The sequence below is a fragment of the Haemorhous mexicanus genome, chromosome 2, assembly GCF_027477595.1.
Source record: "Haemorhous mexicanus isolate bHaeMex1 chromosome 2, bHaeMex1.pri, whole genome shotgun sequence".
Taxonomy (NCBI): Eukaryota; Metazoa; Chordata; class Aves; order Passeriformes; family Fringillidae; genus Haemorhous; species Haemorhous mexicanus.
Window position 1 is genome coordinate 13657586 of NC_082342.1, and position 21428 is coordinate 13679013.

General features: G+C 36.7%; 1 long non-coding RNA gene across 2 annotated transcripts in view; it reads left to right on the plus strand.

Annotated features, from left to right (window-relative positions):
* The first annotated feature begins 434 nt into the window (after positions 1-434).
* The window catches only part of LOC132341446 (uncharacterized), a 39544-nt gene continuing 18550 nt past the window's right edge, over positions 435-21428 (plus strand). The window contains exons 1-3 of one of the 2 annotated variants that reach the window (XR_009490213.1): positions 436-539; positions 5197-5317; positions 13770-13850. This is a non-coding gene — a long non-coding RNA (uncharacterized LOC132341446). Of the gene's footprint in view, positions 540-5196; positions 5318-13769; positions 13851-21428 lie in introns of both variants that reach the window. The other variant, XR_009490216.1, reaches the window with a different exon arrangement.

Here is a 21428-nt window from a genome sequence, read left to right on the forward strand (position 1 = left end):
GGCAGCTTTGTGCTTGATCTTAGAGGCTGCCTCAGAAGTGTTCCACAGATGTTTTAGGATAGCTTCTGTGGCATTGTGTGTTTTTAGAATCGGTTATTCCTTTTGTAACTAAATAATGGTTCGGTCCTCGGTTCCCCCGATGTACTTCCCTCACAATGGTTTCTCCCTAGTTCATCCCTTTTGGAGCTGCCCCCCCTTCCCTGCCCCCCCTCCCCCCCCCCTCCCCTGCCTGTCATGGTGACCACCGCCCTTATCTCGAGAATTCTCTGTGCCAGTCGTTCCTTAATTTGATGTATGATTTGGCCCTGGGGTTCTTCCCCTCCCCTGTGTGATCCTCAGTGGCTTAGCTGTAACCCACGCTCCTCCCTGGGTCCTCGTTATTGGTTAGCTTTGTGTCTCCTCCCATCACACCCACTCCCTTTATCAGCGCCCCCCACCCCGAAACCTTCTCTTGGTCATCCGTCCCTGAACCCACCCGGGAGGAAGATTAAAGGATCCTTGGTACCTATACGGGCATCTCTCCTCCTTCCTTTGCTTCGGTACCTCATAGCCAAGATCCCGCCTGCGCCACCCACACCGCAGACGGTAACCACTGCCAGGGTTCCGGAGGGAATCCGGGAGTGGCACTTCGTGTGGCCATCTTCGGCCGGGCCGGGGGCCCCCAGCCGGGCTCCCGTACAGCCCCGCGGCCGCAGGAGAGAGGCTACAAGCTTCAAGGTGGCCGCTGATGGAGGGCAGCCCCATGTGTGCCATGGGCAGCACTGAAAGACGGTCTTGGTTTCCCCAGATTGGGGGAGCAGCCTCATGGACATGATAACCGGAACAGGAAAGTGCATTTGTGAGCTGCATACTCTGCGGGTTTTTTTTATTCTCAAAAAAGCTCACCATGCAGAAGAAGGGGAAGTGAGTTGCGATAAGAAGCAGCAGGGGTATAACTAGCAGGCTGCACCAGCCTTTGGGGTCTCACAACCAGAAAATTCACTGGAGAGTGTCTTAATATGTTTGGATGCTCTCACCAGGCTGGGTACAGCAAGTATATGTAGGAGGGCATAGCATGGAGGGGATTTTGACTCTGTGATGTTACAGAAGGTGCAATGGCAGTGTAAATGCAGCCACAATTGGTGGTATCCACGTAGTTACTTGTGAATCATATTTTGAAATAATTTATGAAGTATGGGAATAAAAACCTTCCAACTGGCTACCATGTGGTGGTCAAGATTTGATAAACTTTTCTTCCTGTGATATAAGCATCCACAAGTACTGCTTCATTTTATTATTATAAGTGGCAAAATGGGCATAGGCTTTTCAACCAGAACTCTTTGAGATCTGGACAATGTTCAATTTGTTACAGACTAAAACTGCTTGTGTTTTTAAATTCAAAAACATTGTTGGATGGATAAAATGCCTGCTCTCTGCAAATAAGCTTCCTAGTGGCATATTGCAATTCTCAGCAATGTCTGTCTCTGTCAATTCACTCAACAATCTCAGGTAGGCAGAGTGGAACAAAACGAGTATTTTCTGCAGGTGAAATAATTTCCCTTGTGGTTAGGGGGCAGGTTTGTGAGGACAATAAAAGTTATGCTCTATTTTTTTTCCCTTTAAAACCATATCTGCAACTAACAAGTGCATGCTCAGAAGGAAAACTTAAAATGTTTGCTCAGTTCAAGTTGGTAAACAGGTATTTTGCTCTGATGGGATTTAGCATGGAGTTATGGCAGTACAAAGATTTCATAAACTATCTAAGCCAGCCTGTGAGACACCTGTTTATGCAATAAGAGATTAAAGGATAAAATTATGGGTAATGGGACTTGGTAAACAAAAAATTGGAGTGGTTATATTCCAGCTATGTAACTTGCTATTATTTTTTCAATCCTCAGGACTTCTGATTTGTAATGATTTCTGAAAAAAGACTTCAGTAAAAAATAAAAATTACAGAACAGGACTGAAGCTGACTTCATGTTAGACTGAGTTACGTTTGTCTGCCTGCCTATACACAGAAAAACATGATGAAATTAGTCACATACGTAGCACCTACAAGAGAAGCAGTGGAAAGTGTAATAAACTGAGGTTTAATCTGCATGGGATTCAATGCATGCTTAAAGTGAGCATTTTCTGCTTCTAGGATGCCAGTTTTAACTGTTTCATGGCGGGTTTTCTGACAATCTGTAGCCAATTTCTTATGCAGAAGCTATTTACAAACTCCCTGTTCTCCTCCTAGAACACGACAGGAGTATTTTGTTTTTTTTTTTTTAGTGTCTATTTCAATTTGGCATTGAAAAAAACAAAATACAGGATTTGTGGGGGATAGAAAATACAGCAGGCTGCCCTACACCCATTAAGACAAGTTCTTGGCTCTACCAGTCTGTGCATGGAAGTCTGGAGCTAAGAACACAAAACACCATCAAAGCACCGCTTGAGTGAACTTTTAGTGACCTCAGGCATAGAATCTCGCAGCTTCTTGTCTTGCTAATCATTGCATTAATTTGAGCCATAAATACTGCTTTTCCTAATTTTTTATTAATTATGCAGTTGACATCAGCTTACATTAGGTAGCTAAGGACTTTTACAGCTGTTTTTTACACCTTTTTTTAGTATAAAATAACTTTTTTTACATAGGACAGCCTGTTGATCCACATGGAAGGAACATGTAGGTGAAATTAAAAACTGTAGAAGTCATAATTGAATTAACTTCTACTGAATGGAAATATCAGAAACAGGATGAGAAAAGCAGAAGCAGTTTAGAGAGACAAAAAAGTAATAGTGAAATAGTATAATAAAGGATTTGTGTTTATGAAGGCAACAAAATATTCATTAGAGAGGTACAAGTGTACAGGTTTCAGTGAAAGAGCAGTAGATGAGGAAAATAGAAGCCGTAAGGCAGTTCAGCAATTATGCTGTTAATGGGAAATATGGAAAATAATCATTAGGAAAATAATGCTCAATTAATCAGTCAGGCAACTAAGCAATAAAATACAATATCTTATGGCTCCTAGTTGTTTCATGAAATTTAGGTAGAAAGAGCCCCGGGTTCTCTTCACATATTAAAATTCGGAGCCTCCAGTTCATTTTTCTTTGGGAAATAAACACCAAAGAAGGGAAGGCAGTCTAATGCCTTTTAAAAGGAAGACTCATTTACAGTTAATGAAACAAACAGATCTAGATCCTAGCAGCTGGTTCAGTTTAGATGAGTTCCCTCCATTTGTAAACAACACATTGCTGGGATTAGAATGCTGAGGCATTTTTTAGATTATGAGAAATGGTAGAACTTGTGGTGGTTTTATTTTATAAACATTTTGTGAGCATGTGAGAAATGAAAAAAGTTATTTGTCTGAAAGGCTGAAGTGTCTCAGATGTGATTGCTGATAAAAATCTGGCAAATAATAGCAGTGAATATGATAATAAGTATAAGAGTAGTTTGCACTAAGCATAAAAGGACTTTAAAAACCTTTCAAAAGACCTTCTGATGTAAATATCTTTATTTTCTTTCTGAGTTCATGCTATGTGGCCTGGTATGTATCTGGAATGTAAAAAATGTTTAATTTTAAAATTATTAGGCCAATTATACTTAATTATGACTACCCTGACGATAAGTATCTTTAAATTATATTATTTGAAAATACCACATTGTCAATTATTCTCTTATGTGACTGCCTTTTTTTCTTTTTTAATATCCCCTGTAAATGTTGTGAATTCCTAACACATACATAGAATATATAGTATCAGAGATGCAAATGGTAGGAGTAAAAAATCTGACTCTCCCAAGCAAATATTTCATGTAGCATGAAGCCAGACAACATTTCTGCTGTTGGTAATAAGTGGACATCATTCACCATCAATCACACAATGTGTCTGTTGCAGCTGGAGCTACCTCCATTAAGTTACAAATCACAGCAGTCACTACAAATAAAACACCCAGTGCTTATTTTATTTTAAAATATGCTGTCTGGGGAAAAAAAAAAATCAACCTTATGGCTGTGTGTTGTTGCCATAACAGGTACTTCAGGTCACAGAGTCTAGATAAAGATTAAACTGGTAATTCAAACTAGGTGTTTTAGATACAAATAGGTTAAACTCCTTACATGATTGTCTTTTTGGTTCTGCATGTTACAGCTGATAGGAAACAGCACAGAGAAAACAGATTGAATTCAAACATATGGATGATTTAAGAATTAGAGCAGTAGAATGACACCAATTAGCACAACTAGGAAACACAACTGGCCCAGGTGTAAACATACCAAAAAAAACCCACCAAAACCAAAAAAAAAATCCCACAACCGAGCTAAAGAAATGTTGAGTAGCTGGCATATAATAATTATACTCCTCAAATAAATTCTTCTTTTTTCAATTTCAAGGACAGGAATACTAACTAGGAGTTTAATAATATTTAGAGTTTCATTTTGTGCATGTGCATATATGCCTGGCATTTTTTGCATTTATTTTGTGGCAGTGAATTTTTTGTTGAAACCTTATGCTCAAAGGTTTGAAGGTCACAGAGGACTTGCTTTGATTCCAACATCCACTGCCCAGCCATTTGTTTGGCTTCATAAAACCTAAGCCTTGGCACAGACTTATAAAAGCGAAATCTGTAGAGGATTTTTTCCCAAATTTCAAGGCAATTGTTCCAGTGAAATTTCAGTATAGTTTTTGGAAGCTCAGACATATGCATAGTAGTAGTTGAATTTTATAAAATATGGAAAATCTGATTTCTAAAGCATAAGTACTCAATCAGGGCATGCTGCATCAGGTACTTTGTTAATGAAGATATAATAGAAGCTGATTAAGCAGGAAACTCAGAACAGCAGCAGTAAAAGAATGTGTTGTGAAAAGCAGCTTCTTAAAATCAAAATAAATTGTAATAATTTATTATGGCTGTGAAGGACCTCCCTTCTGATTTTATCAAAGCATTCCATTGAGGAACTCTGAGGCACACCTTGGCAGTCCAGCATGAGGCTCTGTGGTCCTCCCACAGAGGTCCAAATAAGTTCTGGAAAGGCTCCATGGGTTAATTTGGAAAAGCCATGCAACTGCAGTTGAATGGGCAGGTAATCCTGCTGATTAGTTGCATGTCCCAGTAGAGATAATTACCTTCACACTGATACAAATTCACTGCACTTGTCATTAGTGCTTTGTTTGGCACATGCTCAGATTTCTCAGCTATCCTCTTTGTGACACAGAACCTTCTCCTAATTTCCATAGTTTCTGGAAAAATCTCTGCCACAGTAGCTGGAAGGCCAAGGAATAGAAGGGAGAAGGATCACACTGAGAGGCAGCAAAGGCAAGTCACTGTGAGAGCTTTAGGGACATCTGTGACTTGTAGGTAAGTCCACATTTAAAGATTGTACTGACAGCGGCCTTAGTATTACATTTCTTTACATATGTTTAGTTTTATGGAAAATAAGTTCAAAAGACCAGCACAATAATGAGAGTAGCATAAAGTGGAAGGCTACTTTTTTTTTTTCTTTTTTTGGTTCAGGGAACCAGGATTAATTTGTAATACACACAGACAATTTCTGTAGTATGTTAACATCTTCCTTGCGAAAGGTGGCTCTGAGGAGGTAAATCTATAAATTATATAAGTTTTAGATCAAAATTTAAAAATTTTTATTCTTAAGGGGCCCTTTAACATTTGAAAAAGTATATTTATCCTCAATTTGAAATCTATCTTCATTCACAGATCTGTCAATATCATCAATATTCATTCAATGTAATGTCTAAATAAAAAAGTGCATGAAAACAATTTTTTAAAGACAGATATTAGTTTTAAAGATAGATTTTTTTTTAATATGTCAGCCTTTACTTGTAAATGCATAATGCTATTTATAGTGTTAATTAGTCATTAACAACACTGTTAATTAGTCATTAACAACACTGTTTCTTGTTAATGACTAATTTTTACAAGATAATGGTCAACCTTATCTGATACAAAGATTACCCTGGGCTGCATTAGGAGTGTTGCAAGGAGATCCAGGGAGATGATCCTTCCCCTCTGCCCAGAACTCATCTAAGTCATCTGAGTGCTGGCTGCAGTGCTGGGCTCCCCACTGCAAAGAGGTGTTCAACTGATGGAGAGAGGCTCTGCTTTGTAAGCTTCCCTGCCTATAGGGAAGTTGTGGGTCATTTCATCTTGAACATCATTTAAGTGCATGTTTTCCATTAAAAGATGCAGTGAGGATTTCCTCATTAAAAGATATTTAATTGGGTTGCTTTATTTTTTGTTTGTTTGTTTGTTTTAGTACCAAAGCACTGAGATCCACTGTTTCTTTACTCAGTTTTTTACTGCATGCTCACAATAATTACATACGTGTAACCAAATTTCAAACCACACATAAAGCAAACAGTTAATAAGAAAATACCAGATATTAATCTGCTAACATACATAAAATATACATTATGTATTTTCCTTGAGAAAACTCTTGCCAGAGATGAATGTTTTAATTATCTGAAAATGTGAATCAAAATATGCAGGATTTACAGAGAAGATTTATTACTGGTCTAATTGGAGAAACAAAGCAGGGATTTTTCAGCCTAGGCTGTTGCTAAATATTATCTCTTTGTGAAATCCTCTCCTTCCCTTTATTTGCTGTATTGACTGCTATTTAAAATCTGCAGAAATTATAAATAGGCCAAATGAGATATGCAAGATTTCGTTTGTGTACTTATTTTTAACTTTTGCAGTTTTGTTTTGCTGTTGAATTATTAATGTCTCAAATATTTTGAATGACTGAAATAATGTGGTAAGAGTAGAAAAGGTTTAACTAATATTTATTCTGTATTCTTTACTGGACATTCAGGTAGGTTGGAAATAGTTGTTTGGAGTTTTTTTAGTTTAATTGTGATAGATACTGCTTAAATCTGAAGTGTTGGTTTAGGTAACATAGGTGGAAATATCCCAGTTGAATGGAGTGATTTTGATAAATACAGGAACTGCAAAAATACACAATTTCCAGTTAATAAATGTTATTTGGTAAAAATGCTCCTGAGATGCTGATACATGTACCATGCCATTAAGATAGCTCTGTGTGTGTGTTTGTGGCTGTAGGGAGAGTAGTTTCTTATTTTTCCATGGCCAAAGGGTTGGTTCTGTGCAGTGATAGCTCAGCTGACAGTGATGAACTCAGCAACTGCAGGGCATCTTACTGCACTTCCCTGCCTGCCCTCTGTGCCTTGTGTCCTAGACTGTCACTGGATTTGTGTAACTGTGACTGCAAGTCACCACAGCACTCAGAACACTGAGTTTATTTCTAGTTCAAAGAGTTTGTATCATAAATGAAAGAGAGGGTTTGTTAGTACAACAGAGGAGAAATTATACAGAATACAGCTTTGATGTGAAATGTAGAATTTGGAAAGGGAATATGGCTTTTGATATTTCAGAAACTATCAAACACAACAGGTTAGCAAGGGTCTGAGAAGGTTAAAATTGGAGGAAAATGATTGAAGGGTTAAGCGAAATAAGGAGATGATGCATGGAGCTCCACCTAGTCCTGATGGTAACCTTGGGCTCTTGCATAAACTGTTTAATTCCTTGGCTTTACAGTAATTATTCCAGATATTCTGAAAATAGAGGGATCTTAGTTACTTTTGTTCATATGCGTTATGGCAATGACACTGAAATATCCTGAGGCTTTTTGAAATTTGTTTTTTTGAGAATATTTGGAGTAAATTGTATTCAGCTAGCAGAAATTTTTATGAAACAGATTTTTGAGAGGTTGATGATAAATTTTGAAATTAGTTTGGTACAATGTGTGAAGAATTAACAGGTGTCTATTTTGTGGAACAAAGGTGCTTAGAGAACCACTGGTTTATAGAGGACAGTAGAATTCTAGACTTTTACACAGAAAAATCATGCTTGTGATCTCTCCCCAAGTACTTTAAAATTTCCTTTTGGTAGTAACATGATGAAAAATACTAAATATCAGTAGAGATGACTAGATAAAACTATGAAGCGTTTACAATTAAGAAGGAAAATAAACATGAAATTGCTAATGCAGCATGCATAGAACAAACTTAGTTTGAGAGATTAAATGAAAGCTTTTTAATAAACCCCTAAATGCTCTTTGTGAGCATCTAGTTACATTTCTGCTTTTCTAGCTTTTTCCTTTCTCACCTGAACATTTTATTTTCTCTAATTTCTTGAGCTTTGAGGGAATATAATATTAAGTATATAGGTTTGTTCAACATCTCACCCTGATATTATAAAACCAGAGTGTACTATGTGATTAACTCTGCTGGTTACAACTGTTCTTTTAAAAAAGTCATTAGCAACTTACAGTGATCAGTACATGAAATATCTAATTATTTCAAATGTAAAAAGCAGGGCAAATTAGCATGTTTGAATATCTTATGAAACATTCTCATGTGAATTCTTAAACACACATATACGTATATATGTATGAGTTTGTGTGCATTTATACATGTACATATATTTTATAGACTAAATAGAGATATTACATACTTCAAAGGTGGAAAACTGTAGAATTTAGAATTAGGTAATTTAGATAACTGTATTTCAAACCCTTCCATTGCACAATTTAAAGGCAGAGACAGGAAGTGTAACCTCAGCTGGGTTCTATGACAAGCTTTTTTTAAGTGCTTGACTTTTTCTCCTCATGTACATTTCTGTCAAAAAAATCAGCTTACGGCTTTGTGCAATACCTTGATTGCTCTACCAATAACTAGAAGAGTTGTAAATGAGCAGTAGGAAGAGATTGAACAATTAGAGAAAACAGGTGTATGAGCATAAAAGGGAGCACAAGGGCAAGCAGAACTCGGCCAAAGATCAGACACAATTGCTGAGTTTCTTCACTAATTGGTACCTGCTGATCTGAGTGCTTATGTAGTGTACTTTTAGAGAACACATCTTTAGTTCCATTTAAAATATGGTTCAAAAGAACTTTACAGAGCTATTAATTTTCCTCCTTTTTTCTCTTGTCTCTTTGCACAGCTAAAATATTTATAGTTCTGGATAGCAGTTTTTGATCAAAATGGACAATAATTGATAATAAAGCATTGCAAAAATCACTTAGTAATTTAATTAACCAAAAATCTGCCAGCAGGTGTACTGTCTGTTTTTCAAAAGTAGCATAAACACTGTCTACAAGCTCTTCTTCAATTATGCACATGAACATCCAGAGGATTTTGAGTTCTCCCCTTAGGTACAAAGAAGGAATTTTCTCTAGCTCTTATCATCTGTTAAAAAAAAAATTTAAAAATTGATGCAATTAGTTTTACTCTTAGACATCTGGCTCACACTAGATAGCTAATCTTACTCCTCATTTATGCTCTCTTAACATTAGGCACCTTGCATTGTTCGCAGTTCAGAATTTCCAGTTCTCTGGAGATATTTATTGGTTGTCCTTCTTCACTGCAGCTTGCCAACAACCTTTGGTGTGTGTCTAGAAAAATTTGTACATAAGAGAGTTCTCATGTTTGCTCACACAGGCACACACAAGGATGCTATAGGGGATGTCATGGGAGAAGGTTTTGGTTTAGTTTTTTCTAGAAACATTCTGCTCATCTCATCAGAAAACTACTGTAAATAGCTTTTGAAAGAGTTATTTGAAAGACTTATTTGAAAGCTATTTTCAATATTTTCATATTAGGGAAGAGCCCTAGTTTTATAACAATAAATACAGAAAAGTACCTGTTTAACCTGCCTTTACCCAAGTAGCACTCTATATGCAGGATTAAGAGGGGAAAATAGAAGTTTTTTTCTATTGCTGTATATATTATTATATAATCTCACAGAAGTAATTTTCATTTCCTTTTAGAATATAACTTCTTAATTAATTATTTTTATTCTGATTTTTAGGAGATCATAATGATCTCTGTTCAGAACAAATGTTTAGCAAAGGTAAAGCTTCAGCCTTGAGCAAATCTGAGTTCTAGAGACCCCAATAAGTTCAATCAAAGGCTTATCTTTAACCCAGGTTACATCATTCTCTAAGCTTTAAACATGTCACACCCAATTAATGGAAACAAAAGATGGAACTCTCTGCAAAGCAATAAATCTACAAGGAGGACAACAACTAAAGTGCCAAAGACTGGGAGTGAAAAAGTAATTCAAGATGGATATCTCAAATTTTTCTCTTAAAGAGACATTTTTGGTACCAGATTAAATAGAGGGAACTCATACAACTGATCATTGCATACTGTCACCATTAGATTGCTACAGAGATACTTTACTCTTTTTTTTTTTTTTTTTTAAGACTAGCAGTATAGGTATGTCAATATGCTGTTCTTACAGCAGCACTGCATCTTCACCTTGCCTGCACCAAAAGTACCAATGATATGTGTGTTCTCTATGGTGGTACATGAGCATTGCCCAGCACTAACAGTCAAACTAGACCAGAATGGGATGGAAAGTCACAGCAACACTGCAGAAAGCAATCCTGCCATGTTTAGCAAAGGGAGATTGGTGGGAAATACTTGTTCTGCTGTACATGTACTGCTAAATTTTCAAAAGTCCTATTTGAATCGTGCTGTGGATATGCAGGTATTTATACATATATGCATGCATATGTGCTTGAGTGCATATGTGAATTTATAACAGAGAATTTGGGGTAAAACTATATATTTTGCAATTGTCTGCTTTTCACCAGCACAGCAATGTTAACCTGCAGCAGCAAATTGATTAAGCTGAACAAATGAGGTGGTTTGGAAGCTCCCACTAGGCAATTCTGATGGATCATAGCTCAACAAATGATGAATATTGCAAAAGGTCCAACATGTTGACATGTTACCTAATTATATTGTTAATGCAACCATGATACAGAAATTTCAGAAGGGAAATATGGACCCATCTGAAACAATATGATGGTTATCCAATTCCATATTTCAAAAATGTCAGAGGCTGAGTAACAATCTGAGTGTGATTTACAAATAATAAGAGCAAAGAATGGCACACAGTCTTGAAAAGATAAGGGAAAATGGTAAAGATAAGCATGTTAATGTATTTGACAAAATGTTAATGAAAAAGCACTGAGACCATGGTTTGATTATCTCAGTGCTGTCCTATTAATGACTCACAGTCTGCTGTGAAGGACCTGGGTAAATTGGCATGCATAAGAATAAAAAAATATTCAGGAATATAGCATGGCATTAAGATTGATTATTGAGATGATATTAATAGTATATAAGGCAGACACATACTCTTTTGAATCTGAAGTTCTTAGTGAAGTTTTGAGTATATTTCCAATGAGCATAGAATATATTTTGCCACCTAAACTTTAGGAAGAGACCTTAATACCTGCTGTGGAAGCCAGGTCACACACATCTGTATTATAAATTAAATATGAAGAAAGAAGCTTTAATAGAATAGGCAACATCACTGTTCTTAAAAAAGCAGTGGTAAATGATCACTGAAAGGAATATAGGAATAGATTTCACTACAGGAAATAATCTCCTGCTAACCCCTGTCTTCTAGTGAGTGTTTTAGCAAAGCTCCAGAATCAAGAGTAAGCTCCCCTCCATACAAACAAACCTCACTGCATTCATGGAACAAGTAAAATAAGTTTTTTTTTTTTTTTTTAACATTTAAACAGCTTTGTTTGAACTCTAGTTCAAATTATCCCACAACTTATCAAGTGGTCTTGCTGATATCCATCAGTAATGACAAATGTTAATATATGTATTACATCTTGTGTTAGTTCTACCTGTGAAAACCAATTTTCATTTTAGTTGAAAAGTTGCAAAAAATTTATGTAGTTTATTTGTAACTATTTTTTTACAGACTCTCAAAACCAATTTATTGTTAAGTGGTTATTTTTATAATGCAGTTCTCTGATGTTCTAAATTCTATATCAAAAGTAACATATTTTGAAAAGGAAAAAAATATTTTCGAATTCCACTTGAGCTCAAGCCAAGTTTCTAATATAAATCCCTTGTGTATTGTTAAATTGTATTTTAAAGTCCAGATTGTGCCAGTGTTCACTAGAAGTGTTTATGAAAGACTTGGCATTTCAGTACCTACGTGATCAGCATACTTGACAGTTTATTTCTCTGCAACACCCACGCTAGATATTGTGATATTTAACTGATTGTTGTTCTTGGGTAAACAGGTTATTATGGGGGACAAAAAGCAGCCTTCAAGTAGTAAAGAATTAAATACATTACAATAGGCTAAAAGGAAAGTTTCATAGGAAATAGGCAACTCAATTAAAACTTTTCTCCTTTTAATTTTTTTTAACTAAAAAAAAGTAATTTGGGTGCAAAAGAAAGAGCTGGAGAAATAAAGGAAGATAAAAGATTGCAAAAAACCCAAAAATAACAAGGGAGATGATTTAGAAAGACACAAGGCAATCTGCGGAGTTGGGTTAATGAGAGACAGGGAAGGTGAAAATAAAATTAAATAGATTAAATGTAATCAAATCATCAATTTCAGGAGAGAAAGATAAAATTAGGACCATGGAGAAATGAGGGAAAAGAACTATTTTACGTAGCAAACCCATGAATTCTCAAGGAAGGCGGCTGAGAGGAGGGCTAAGGAATTGATGCATTTTCATTGTGACAGTGTGAGTGAAGGAACACTTCTGAAGAGATGTGAAAAAGCACAGTGTAGGAGCTCATAGGCCAAACCATGCTGTAGCAATGGGAATGAGTTCCTGAAGATACTACCCCAAGGCTAGATTAACTCTTAAAAAACTTATATTGTGATTTGTGTTACCTAATTCACTAAAAAAAAAAATGTGCATAGAGTTTTCAAAATATCTTAATGAAGATACCTAAGTAATACAGAAAATGATACATCAGGCTGGATTAACATGTTGTAAGATTTAGATTTATGACTAGTAAAATAGTAGCAACAGCAGCTTTTTTTATCTTTGGACATTCAATCATGCCTTCACTATCCTAAACACTTTGCCTTCTTGATCTCTTGGGTAACCAGCTTCCCCGAAAGGCACAAGCTGATCTATGATCTGTTCTGCTTCTGGGCCTCCAACTGGTCACACCATTTCTTTCTTGCCACAAAATCTGTGTTCAAGAGCTCACTGTGTGAACTGTACTTTGGTGTTATCTCTGGCAGAGTGTCTTGTGCTCCAAGGGTGTGTCTTCCTGATCTGCATTCAGGTGGTTGCAGGGAGTAGCCACAGGGATTTTCAGCAATATAGTTAAGTACAAGTGATGGAAAGACCCTCATTTCCTGAATCTTTGCCACGGTAGCTTGACCTGTCTGAAATCACACTGGTTTGTGCAAACCTTTATGGCCCACAGGAACTGAAAGTGGCTTAGCTGTCTCTTCATCCATTTCAGCAATCTCTTTTCTATGACACTGTGTCATACTGTTAATTTTCTCTGCTTTGTATTCTTTTCTTTGTTAAAGCTCTTGCTCCTTTGCATCCTCTCTGCTTCTCCATGAAGGCATTTCCAGTGTGGCACCCATATTCCATGCAGCCATTTCTCTGGCAGAGACAATGGGTAAAGAATACCCAGAGACTCAGATGTAATATATGAATCAGCCTAAACTGATGAAAAAACATAATGCAGTGAACACTGCATTAAACAGAAGGGCTTTGGATGATATTCAAGGGTTAATTTTACTCAGAACACCTTTTCATTCCCATTTTCCACTAGAGGTGGTGGATCCAAGCCCATGGCCAAGCAGTAAAGTATTTTTCCCTTATATGTGACTATTTCATCCATCGGTTATTGTGAAAAACAGCATCTCTGAGCTTTGAAGTGTTGTCTCTATGTAAATATGTTGAAAGGGCATGGGAAATCTATGTCTTCACCAGTGCCTTTTTCTTTTTACTCCCCGGTATTTACCTCCAAAGGACGTGTCCTCAGCTGTACACATTGTTCTCATGCCATTGAGTAGCTATGACAGCTTGCTCCACTGGAGCATCTGCATCCAGGTAAGTGCTCCTTCCTCCCTTCCTTGAAGCTTCTGAATGTTGAAACATTAGCTTCAGGTTCATTTTTATTGGCACAAAACTAGAAGTGATGTATTCACCTCTTGTAGGTGTAAGTCTTCTTTTTATTAGTGTAGTATTTTGAACACTCTTCCCAGGAATGTCTAAATGATTTTCTCTCTGTTTAATGGATAGTAGTTAGTATTGCAGTAAATACATGCTGGTTTTAAGAAAATAATAGATACTTCAATTATATAGATATTGTTACAGGTATTTTACTTAATCAAATTGCAACTTTTTGCTTGTGTGTAAAAAATGCTTAAGAAGAAATAGCTCTGACTTATTTTTTAGCTGAAAAACATGGCTGATATTTTTATACTAAAGAAAGCAATATTTCCACATCTTAATATTTTATGGCTTTCTTTTTAATGTAGGAAAAATTTTAGAATACCTAAGACATACTTTGTTGTTTTTGTGGTAGCTCTAGGATTTGTTAGTCATAATGACATGAAGCTAATAATTTTTGCCTTCTTTAATTTTTCAGCCTGCCTACACTGTAGCCCTTTAAGACTTTTTTTCCTTTAAAGATGGGGAGCTCAAGCTGTGCTGTTGTACAAATATCATTGTCTGATATGAACTTGTAACTTTAAAATTCCTTCTGTCTCCTCTTAATCTCTGGACAAGATTTAATGCAAATATTCCTGCTGACAGAGCTGTGTTCAATGCTATCCTGAACCTTGGAAAAGGCATATTAGACATGTGATTATGATGCACTTTTTAAACTGTTATATCTTCATGATTCTGATGACTTAATAAGCTTTGCTAATGTTTTCTAAAGTTTTTCTGGTGCGCTCTTAACATGTGTGCCTTTACTGGCTGTACTGAAGCCAATCCCAACCCTCAACCACTCCGGCCTTCTCACATCACATATTTTCCAAACATCTCACCTTGAATGAGGGTAGTTTACAACAATATTCATTATAACTAGACCAGATTTTATTAATCTGCATGTGGTAGATGAGTATGTTCTTCTTCAAGAAATAGAAGACCACTGCAATGAGCCAATAAAGGTATTGATTGACTGATGGGTTTATGGGCAAGATTGATACTCCTGAGTAGGAAATATTGGAGAACACAATCTGTGATGGAAATGGTGGTCATGGTGCTTCACTTTACTAAGGATGCCAACCTTTATATTTAGCTCTACCCTACCAGAGAATCCAGAATTCCAGCTCAGAATGGGTCAGGCTGGAAGGAACCACAGTGGGCCATCTGGTCCCACCTCTCTGCTGAAGCAGGGTCATCCCAGAGCACATGGCACAGGAGTGCATTCAGATGGTTCTGGGCTATCTCCTGTGAGGAAGACTCCACACCCTCCGTGGGATCTGTTCCAGTTCTTGGTCACTGCAGAGTGAAGAATTTCTTCCTCATGTTCAGGTGGAACTTCCTGTGCATCCATTTCTGCCCTTTGCTTCTTGTCCCATTCTGGGCACCACTGAGCCGAGCCTGGTCCCTGCTCTGACCCCTCCCTGCAGGCACTGACAGACACTGATGAGGTCCCCTCTCACTTGTCTCTTCTCGAGGCTGAACAGCCCCAGCTCCCTCTGCCTGTCCTCTATTTTTTGTTCTATATCTGATTTTGTTTCTTTTTTGGTAGGTTTGTTTTCCCATAGGAGAAGCTACCAATTTTCATTAACAGTGTTGTAAAAAATTCACTGTGGAATGTCACTAGATAGAAAATTCAGATACCTTTTTCCCATGTTTACTCTTTGGTTTTCTGCAATTCTTGGTGAGTGGGAAACCCAAAATTAGTCACAGAGGATGGAGGTTGATGTATTTTGCCAGTATATTACTGTGAGTTTCCTTTTTAAAACATCATCTTATGTTTTGTCTCACATTGTAGTACAAAGCTGGGAAAACATGAGATGAGCAATAATATTCTGCTTGACTGCAACCCAGTGTTAGTGTAATAACCAGCTCTGTTGGCTTTGCTTTTGCAGCTTATGGTTTCAAGCAGGTTGGTGGAAAACATGAAAAACAATGAATGGAAATATAATACAACAGTCTGAGAAAAAACAAATGTGTTTTTTAAAGCAAGTCATTGCTCGTAAGCTGCTTAATGGTTTATGCTGAACTTAGAAACATGCTGATAAGAATGATACAGTAGGTTTAGGGTATTCAGCCTTCAAAACGGCTTCCAAAATTTTTTACCTATCACACTTACCTGTCTCACAGGGTGACTGGGAAGGTTATACATTAGTAGCCAGGTAAAAAATAGGGAGAAATTTAGGAATATGTGCTTGTTTCTCAAATTTTTTTTTTTTTTCAAAATTGGCAATGCTGTTTGGTGCTATTTTTATTCCTCTCAAGAATGGTCTGGATATTCTAGCAACAAGTCAGCTAGAGCCAAAATTCAGGAGGAGATACTCTCATGTACAGTTCCTGCTAAAACAGTGCCCAGGAGAGGGAGTTCCAATTCTCACTCCTCCTGTTTCCTGAGGAAATAAGCACCAAATCCCCACAACAGAGCTGTTTGTGCCTTATCTCTTGGGCAGGCTAAGCCTGCCTCCTCCAAACTGTGCTGGGCTCCAGGGAAGACCCTTCCTAACCTCCTCCAAAAGGATATTGCAGCACTTGTACAAAATCCACCTCCTAGATTCTCCACACAGTCTGTGTCATCAAATGTCATCTGCTGCTGATAAGCATTGCCAGTTTTTAATCTTTCCCTGCCATTTGACTATTTGTCTGAGTTGTGCTGCCATTAATTAACTGCCACTTTTCACCTCACTGTTGCCATTTGATTAACTTTTCCATTGCTGCTTTTTGGATTTTGGCCTGTTTTTAATTCACTGCTGCTATTTCATTAACTTGCTCTGCCATTTAATTTGACTTTTGTCTTTTGATTTGTTCATTGTTGCTAGTGGATTTAACCTCACTTTACCAGGAAGCCTGATTTCATCTTGAAGCTCCTCCCCTAATCCTCAACTCTTCCTGCAGCCAGATAATTCCCTAGTTCCCTCCCAAAGGTTTCCTCATTTCTTTTATCATTTTTCCTCTAATTTTTTGATCTTCTATTCTGGCTAACAGAGATTTCTGGAAGCATTAAATTTGTCATGCTGGTGGGATTTTTTTATTCATTTGTTCTTAGGGTTTTCTTTTAAGTTTTGCTGGTTTTTTGGTTTTGGTGGGATTTTTTTGTTGTTGTTGTTGGTTTTTATTAATGAGTTTTGTGTTTACTTCAGGTAACAACATAAACTTATACCATAAGTGCCTTGGTTCTTCTTTTCCTTTGGACATTTCTACCTTGCTGCTCACATGTAGTTTTATTGCTCTGGGCAGGCTGCATTGGATCACAGAAAAGTAGTCTTTGAAACTAGAATTTTGTCCCCAAAACACCATAAAAATATACCCTGTTTGTCAGAAAAGGTAATTATCTGACTTCTGTAGATCCTGGGATATGTCTAAAGCACTCACTCCATCCAACATGTCATTATGATTTTAAATGAGAAAATTAATAAATATTTCTTTATTTTATTGAACACTTTGATAAAAGTCCTTTCTTGTTGTCTCTGAATCTTTCGAAAACTGCAGACTACTTGGCTCTGTTGCCACATCCTCACATCTCTCTTCATATATTCTCCCTATTTTTTTTTTTTTTTTGCTATATTTAGCTGTTAATGTGGACTATCCTTAGAATCAGACAAGAGAAAAAAAACTATACAAAGACAATGGGAAAGGAGAGAAAATTACTTTTTAAGCTAAGAAAGGGCTATGTTATGCCATGTATTCTTCAAGAAAAAAATTGTTCATTCCAGAACCTAGCATTACTTTTGAGAAGCGGAAGGATGTTTGGTGACAATTATGGATCTAAGTTTATTGATTACACAATCCTTTATTAATCTTCTGTAGTGATTTTTGAATCTTCTTGACATTTCAAAGGCAATGAAGACCATGAAATATTGAAATCCTGTTAAGATTTAGTTATTTATTAACTTAAACTAGCTTAGCTTACCTTCTTTAAGTTTCTTTAGTTACTACAGGTAATTATAGCTAGATCATCATTTGAAATGACAAATATAAATCGTAAAATGTCTTCCATACCTCCACCTTCCTTTAGTTTATTTATCACAAGAGTCTGAGAGAGAACTCTGCTTGAAACAGGCAAGGTTTCTCAACATAGGACTTCAAATCATTGTCAGAGTGCTCTTCTTTGCATACCAGTTAGGCTGGGATATGACATGCTTCTCTTTCTCCTCCTATTCCTTCCCAAATATAAACAAATTTTCGTCAAGCTTTTTTTTTCCTTGTTAAACAGAATTGATATTTCTTCATTTTGCAACATAAGAGATGAGAAGTGGAAGCACAGGGCATTCACCCCCTTGTGATGTTTAGAACTCAGCCTGGTAGCAGTCTGAATGTCCAATCATCTAAAACCCAGCTATGAGGGTGGTGATTTAATTTAGGAAGAAGTCTAAATGGCAATCAGATAACCCACTTAACTCACCCCAGTCCTCAGAGCTGTATTCTCACGTTAGAAATTTATTTTTCTTTATGTGCTTTATTTAAAGAATAATAATTTAAAACAAAAAAATAAATAAATAAAAGGAACATGGTATTGAGCTTAAAATTACTGCATCATCAGTAAAACAACATGGTGGTCAAATCAAAGCAAAGACTGAACCAAATATTAATGAGCTATGTGTGGAATTAAATCACCAGAACTTCATGCTGGTATGGGATGTGGTTTTAGGTGGGATTCATATTTTTAAAGGTAGTAAGTATTGTTTGACTCAGTCTTACACAAAGATTAAGGATAAAAATCCTTACCTCTCACAAGTGAAAATAGCCTCTTTTACAATAAAGGCTTTTCCTAATGCAGGATGTGAGTCATCTGCTCTGAATTCAGTCTGACAAAGGGAGAGTACTGAGAGAATGTAGATGAAGGTGTTGAATGGAAATGAACAAGAACAGAGAGCTCAGATTAATATTTTTAACTAAAATGTCACTATTATTATATGTTGGTCTTTGAAAAACAGTTACGCTACTTTACTTTTCCCCAACTCTATCAATTTTTGTTTTGCGCTTCCTCTTAAGTTTTAATTAGACAAAGCGATTTTAGAATGGTTCTGCTTTTAACTCAGTCCCACGTCTTCCAGCAGGAACTCAGTATCAGTTTTTGAAAGTCTGAGGTGCTTCTTAAATTGGATGGAACTCTTTCTGAATTCAAGGTATAGCTAACTCCTTATGACTCAATTTCAAAAGCAAATGAACCTGTATGTTGAATTATAATGCGATAGATAATGATTCTAAAAACAAAAGAGTGAAAGTTCCAAACATCTTGTGCTTTGCAGTTCTGGGATCTCCTATTCCTGTAGCCGTAGCTCTCTGTGAGAAATAGCTACTCACTTTTCATAGTTTAGGAAGGTTCATTAAACCTTATCAAAAATACAACAGAAGATTGAATAAAGAAAAAGGTCACAGCACCAGGAGCAAAAGATTTTCCCGGCCATGTGCTCAGCCCCCTCACAATGGAGGTTTTCCCTTTTTAACCCTTTAACCCCTCCCAAAGTTCTGTCCATCAACCCCTTCTTCACTGTCCAGTGGTGGAGATCTCTTCCTCAAATCCTGATTGGAGGTCAGATGTCACCATAGTGACAAGCCAACTCTCCAAGATGTCCCAACTCCAGCTGTCCCTTGATAACCACTCAAAGGGGTACAACATAACTATAAATCTATAAAACTTTTCTTAGCCTATGTACATGATATTTGTCTGTTAATTGTGAGAGTCAATCAGTGCATTACTCATCTATCACACTCTCCATCAATACAAGAGCTGGACCAAAGTTCTGGGTCCCAGGGTTGGTCTCTTATGTGGCAATTGCTAAGACTGTCATGGTTAATGACAAGGAATATTACTTACTGCTCTGACAAAAAAAGTAGCGATGGGTGTTTCAGATGTTACTGGTAGAGCTTAACAATGGTTTTTTTCTCATGAATGGTGTTTACCCTGATAGAAGACTTTTACTGCTTATTCTGTTTCCAAACAACTTTCATAGCCTTAACCAGTTCGGTGAGTGAAGATGCTAGAAACACTCAGAGCGGGCAATCCTCTATCCCTGTGAAATATTTCCATTTGGTATGACAGTGGCCTGGAAACAGCCCCTGTTTTAGCTACAAATCATAGATGCTCTGTCTACAAAGTTCCTGTGAAGCTGGTTTTTAGCTGAAGTAAGCAGACCAGTAACACCTTCCTGTTGCTGCAATTATAGGTGCAAGATACTTCTTCTTAAACTATTAATGGTTCTCTTGTTTGTGCATTTTTTCCATAATCTACAAAAGGCAAATTTGGGAAAGATGAACCCTTTCATATATCTTCACAGTGTATGTATGTGTAATAGAAAAATGTAATTCCCAAACTCTCACTTGATCCTACTTATACCCACTTACAGATTAAATGACTGCTCAGGATCTAACAATTTGCCTTTCAGTTTGGAATTAATTTACTGAGCATCATATCTGATATCATTCGGATAACAAAATGTATTAGCAATAAATCATGTACCTATGTGAAACAGTATGTGATGCTAAGTCAGTTAATCATTCCATCTCATTGCATAAGATCAGCATGCAACGAACAAAGCATTGAGAGGCTCAAGACATATTTTAATACTGAATTTTTACTCATTTACAAAACCAGTGGCCTAATCAAAAATTTATTTTATAAGTTTTCTGCAAAAATTTGAAAAGTCTAGACATATATAGAAAGAACATACCTGCTTCCTAGAAACACATCTATAGACATGTGAAAATAATACCTGGTTTCTGCTAGGGTAGGGTTAATTTCTTCTCAGCAGCTGTTGCAGTGCTGTGTTTTGGATTAGGAATGACTATGGTGTTGATAGCACATTGATGTTTTGGTTTTTTGTTAACTGGGAGGGGGGTTGAGCAAACAACTGTTTGATGCTTAATTCCCAGCTGGCTCAAGCGACAACAGCCTGTGAGACAACTCATACCTTCCACAGTTATGAAATTTTATTCCTTGTAGGACACCTAATTACTCAGGGATCTGTGAAACAGGCAGCACTACTCTTTTGGCTAACAAAAAATATTTATAAAGCTGTGTGACTTTGCACAGACATGTCTGAATAAGTTAAGATTACACTTCAAAGAACACATAATTTATTTCTTCTCCCCTTGTGCTTTACACAGATATGGTTTAGAAGTGAGGGGGATCAAGTACATAGCCAAAATTAACCCAGGGATATTTGCAAGATTTATAATATGGCTCTTGAGCAGCCAGTAAGGGACAAAATCAGACATTCTCTATCAGGATATTGAGTCAAACATTTATAACATTGTATTAGCAAGCTGTATTCATCTCTGTCTTTACTGAAATGAAAAAAACAGCTTTTTTTTTTTTTTTTTTTTTTTAACTTCCATTCTGGTAGAATTCCTGAGGTGCACAAAAATTCATAAGGAGTGTATTTTTCCTGAACTAACTTAGTTACATTTGCTCTGCAAATTAAAGAGCTAGTCATGAAATTTAATTGAGTCTTATCAGTGCAGTATGTGCAGGAGATG